This window comes from Lontra canadensis, unplaced genomic scaffold, assembly GCF_010015895.1.
Source record: "Lontra canadensis isolate GAN:19392208 unplaced genomic scaffold, GSC_riverotter_1.0 scaffold289, whole genome shotgun sequence".
NCBI lineage: Eukaryota > Metazoa > Chordata > Mammalia > Carnivora > Mustelidae > Lontra > Lontra canadensis.
This window is the reverse complement of record NW_022631283.1, coordinates 124,334-129,740: the sequence shown is the minus strand read 5'-3', so window position 1 is coordinate 129,740 and position 5,407 is coordinate 124,334. Positions and strand designations below refer to the sequence as shown.

Genomic DNA, 5,407 nt, shown 5'->3' with positions numbered 1-5,407 from the left:
GAACCCAAGGTCACTAGGTCTTCTCTTATTTTTTTTATTCTGGTTGTGTTTTAGTTTTTGCTCTTATGTGTAGATACATGATTTCAAGTTAATATCTTTACATGGTATGACATAAAGATTGAGGCTATTTTCTGCCTATCGTTATCCAATTATTCTAGCACCATTTGGTGAAAAGATTATCCTTTTGTTGATGAATTGCCTTGGCACTTTTGTTGAAAATAAATTTACCATATATGTATACTTCTATTTCTAGAACCTCTATTGCATTGATCTATTTGTCTAAACACCAATACCACACTATTTTTCTACTGTACTTTATTATAAAGATTAAAAACAGATAATTTAAAGGGCACATGGGTGGCTCGGTTCGTTGGGCATCAGACTCTTGATTTTGGCCCAAGTCATGATCTTAGGGTCATGAGATTTGAGCCTCAGATCAGGCTCTGTGCTGAGACTGCTTGGGATTCTCTGACTCCTTCTCCCTCTGCCTGTCCTTGCTGGCACATGCTCTCTCTCTCTCTCAAAATAATTAATTAATTAATTTTTAAAAGCCCAGGTAATTTAAGTCCTTTATCTTTGCTCATCTTTTCCAATATCATTTTGGTTATTCTAGGTCCAATGAATTCTAGGACGCCCACTTGAGCTTCAGTGTCCAGGGTCTTTCTTGGGTCTTCATCACATAGGCATGATTGATTGATCACCATGAGGTTGACCTTAGTCTTGAGGCCAACTGTGTGACCACATGCATAAGGAAGGAGGTAAGGATTTGGGGATTTGGGAAGGAGATGAAAAAAAAAAAAAGGAATGCTAGTTGGATGGTGAAAATCTGGACACCTCTTGGGGAACAGAAACTGATTAAAATCCAGAATGGTTCAAAAAAGGCTTTTACACCTTTGTATGTTGGTGGGAATGCTAACTGGTGTAGCCACTGTGGAAAAGAGCATGGAGGTTCCTCAAAAAGTTAAACATAGAGCTACATTACAATGTAGTCTTACTAGATATTTACCTAAAGAAGGCAAACATACTAATTCGGGGTGCCTGGGTGGCTCAGTCATTTAAATGTCCAACTCTTGGTTTTGGCTCAGGTCATGATCTCAGGGTCTTGAGATTGAGCCCCAAGTTGGGCTCTGCACTCAGCATGGAGTCTGCTTGTCCCTCTCCCTCTGCTTCTCCCTCTGCTCTCACTCTCTCTCTCGAATAAATAAATGAAATCTTAAAAAAAAATACAAAAATATTAATTCAAATGGATACATGTGCCCCTATATTTATAGCAGCATTATCTACAACAGCCAAATTACGGAAGCAGCCTCAGTGTCCATTGACAGATGAATGGATAAAGAAGATATGGTCCTTTCTGCCTGTGGACACCACCAGGTAAGAATTGTTAAAGTCTCCAGTCCCACCGCCATCATGTCAAAGTCAGTCTCTCAAAGAGCCTGAACAGGTGTCGAAGCTTTTCATTGGAGGTTTAGTTTTGAAACAACCAAAGAAAGTCTGAGGAGTCATTCTGAGCAATGGGGGACGCTCATGGACTGCGTGGTCATGAGAGATCCAAACACCAAACGCTCCAGAGGCTTTGGGTTTGTCACGTATGCCGCCGTGGAGAAGGTGGATGCAGCCACAAATGCAAGGTCACACAAAGGGGAATGGAAGACTTGTGGAACCAAAGAGGGCAGTCTCAAGAGAAGATTCTCGAAGACATGGTGCCCACGTCATTGAAAAAGATTTTTGTTGGTGGCCTTAAAGAAGACACTGAAGCACATCATCTAAGAGATTATTTTGAATAGTATGGGAAGATCAAAGTGACTGAAATCATGACTCACCAAGGCAGTGGCAAGAAGAGAGGTTTGCTTTTTTATAATTTGATGACCATGACTCTGTGGACAAGATTGTCATTCAAAAAGCCCATACTGTGAATAGCCACGACTATGAAGTAAGGAAAGCCCTATTTTAGGAAGAGATGGCTAGGGCTTCCTCCAGCCAAAGAGGTCAGAGTGGTTCTGGAAACTCTGGTGGTGGTTGTGGAGGTGGATTTGGTGGGAATGATAACATTGGTCATGGAGAAGACTTCAGTGGGCAAGGTGGTTTTGGTGGCAGTTGAGGTGGTGGTGGATATGGTGGCAGTGGGGATGACTATAACGGATTTCATAGTGATGGAATCAGCTATGGAGGTTGCAGGAGCTACAATGATTCTGGCAATTACAGCAGTCAATGTTCAAATTTTGGACCCATGAAAGGAGGACATTTGGGAGGTAGAAGCTCTGACCCCTATGGGGATGGAGGCCAATACTTTTTGCCAAACCACGAAACTGAGATGGCTGTGGTGGTTTCAGCATAGCAATAGTGATGGCAGTGGTGGGCGGTTTTAATCACTGCCAGGAACCAAAGCTTAGCAAGATAGGAGAGCCAGAAAAGGGATGGGAAAGTCATCGGTTATGACAGATTGGTGAACTCTGTCAAGCAAGTGGGGGCAGGGCCTAGCTGCCACAAAGAAGCCAGGTTTTAGACAATACTACCTGCTCTGGCAAAAAACTTGAGGACTGGATTTGTGACTAATTGTACAAGTTATTTTAGTTTCTGTTCTGTGGGAAGCATAATGCATTCCAACAATGGGTTTTAAGGTAGACTTTTTTTCTTTTTCCATCCATGCTATTGATTGCTAAATAGAACAATCTGATCATGAAGCTGAATAGATGTGTCTTAAAAAAGTACATATATATATATATGTGGGGATATTACTCAGTCATGAAAAATAATGAAATCTTGCCTCTTGCAATGATGTGGATGGAGCTAGGGAGTATTATGCTAAGTGAAATAAGTCAAACAGAGACAAATACTATATGATTTCACTCCTATGTGGAACTTAAGCTACAAAACAAAATAAATGAAGGAATAAAAGATAGAGACAAACCAAAAAACAAAACAGACTCTTTATTACATGAGAACAAACTGGTGGTTACCAGAGGGGAGGTGTGTGGGGGATGGGTTAAGTAGGTGATAAGGATTAAGGAGGGCACTTGTGATGAGCCCTGGGTATTATATGGAAGTGTTGAATCACTACATTGTACACCTGAAACTAATCTTACACTGTATGTCGACTAACTGGAATCTATTTATTTATTTAATTAATTATCTATTGATTTATTTTAAAAAGATTTTATTTATTCATTTGACAGAGAGTGACACAGCGAGAGAAAGGACACAAGCAGGGGAAGTGGGAGAGGGAGAAGCAGGCTCCCCATGGAGCAGGCAGCCCTATGCAGGGCTCAATCCCAGGACCCTGGGATCATGCCATGAGCCAAAGGCAGACATTAACCGACTGAGCCACTCAGGTGCCCCGACTAACTGGAATTTAAATAAATAAAAACCTTATAAAAAGGTTTTAACAATAGAAATGGTTAATGTTAGGGTCCGTAATCAAAGGAGCAAGACTGATACAAAGCGAAGGTCAAGCAAAGCTTTATTTCGTGCCAAGCATCGAGAATTAAACTGACAGGTCAGGGCCGTCTCTTGCAAAGAGGCGACCCCTCCCAGCCTCACAGACTAACTTTTATAGAGGTAGTTTAGCAGGGCTATACACAGGTGGCCAATGAGATTGCAAAACACAGAGAAAACTACACAGTCATGCTAAGTCTGCCACACACAGAAAAAAACTGCTAGGTAACACACGGGTGGCCAATTGAATTTCAATTTACCCTAGTAGATATATGCACGCCCCACTGATTGGATGTCTTCACCTGGCCTGACCCGCCCTTGTATCTGGGCTTTGCAAGTAAGTTCCTCTGGGAAGGGCAGGGTCAATCTAAGTTTACTGCATAGGGTCAATCTAAGTTTACTGCAACAAAATGGCTCCCTCTGGCCAACCAGGCCCTTACAGTTAACACACAATTTAATAACTTTGCTGTGTAATGCGTATGAAGACCCCATTTTATAATCACAAGGCTTTATAGAATTTATATTCTCATAAATGTGGGCTGAATTGTGTTATCCCTAAATTTCTATTGTAGGGGGCTTGATGTTCTAACTCTCCATTTCCTCAGAATGTGACTGTATCTGAATCAGGATCTTTGAAAGGTAAATTAAAATGGGGTCATTAGGGTGGGCTCTAGTCCAGTATGGCCGGTGTCCTTCTAAGAAGAGGAGATCAGGACACAGACACACACAGAGGGAAGGCCATGTGAAGACACAGGGAGAAGATGGCCATCCACAAGCCGAAGACAGAGGCCTCAGAAGAAATGAACCCGGCTGGCACCTCGATCTTGGACTTCCAGCCTCTAGAATTTTGAGAAAATAAATTTCTGTTATTAAGCCACCCAGTGTTTGGTACTTTGCTGGGATAGCCCTAGCAAAATGATACAGTCACAAAAATATGGTGGGAATAGTTTAACAAATACACAAATCAGTGAATGTCTTATGTACATAAACCAGGGCAGACCAGGTATAGAACAGAGGAAACCCAGACAAAGCCAAGGTCTAGAACTAAAATTCACCTTGAGAAATCTTTTTTTTTTTTTTAAGATTTTATTTATTTATTTGACAGAGGAGAGATCACAAGTAGACAGAGAGGCAGGCAGAGAGAGAGGGAAGCAGGCTCCCCGCTGAGCAGAGAGCCCGATGCGAGACTCGATCCCAGGACCCTGAGATCATGACCTGAGCCGAAGGCAGCAGCTTAACCCACTGAGCCACCCAGGCGTCCCCACCTTAAGAAATCTTGAAATCCATAAAAACCTGGGGTGAGGGACTGGACACCCACAAGGAGATCGGGCCAAAATTACCCAGATCCAGCCATTTATCCGGACCCGGTGTTCATTTTGGCAAGTGCTTGCTTACATCAAACCCCAGCCTGTGGGCCAGCTCCTTCCCACTGGCTGTTTTTGTAAATAAAATGTCATTGGCACCCAGCCATAACTATTTGTTTACATATCATCTAGGGCTGCTTTCATGCAAAATGGCAGAACGGCATGGTTGCTACGGAGGCCATATGGCCTGTGAAATCTAAAATAGTTCCTAAACTTTACAGGAAAAGTTTGGAAAGTTTGAAATGAAGTGGATATTAAACAAAGTGTTTCCCAGCAGGTGATGAACTTGCAGCCTTTCAGGACCCCCAAGTTCAAGGTGACTTACGTACACCTACAATGGAACTCTGGGAGCCATGGCTTCTGGGGCTGGGGTTGGGGCGGGGGTGACCTCATGGAACCGTGAGCTGGAGAAGGTAAAGAGGCGCCCCCAGGGCACTTTGGAAAATGCTGTTTGGACAAACGGAAGGAAGGAAAAGCGAGTTAATAAAGCAGACAGGCTGAGTACAAGGGACTGAACCCCGGACGTTTTGAGAACCCAGAGGTCTGGAAGACGGTTGTCGGGGACTCAGGCAGAGAGCACCCAAGGTGCAGGAATGACTCCGAAGAGC

The 5,407-nt window shown here is 43.0% G+C and overlaps 1 pseudogene; it reads left to right on the top strand.

Annotated features, from left to right (window-relative positions):
* Positions 1 to 742: 742 nt before the first annotated feature.
* LOC116862647 lies at positions 743 to 2,369 on the top strand (annotated as a pseudogene).
* Positions 2,370 to 5,407: the final 3,038 nt, after the last annotated feature.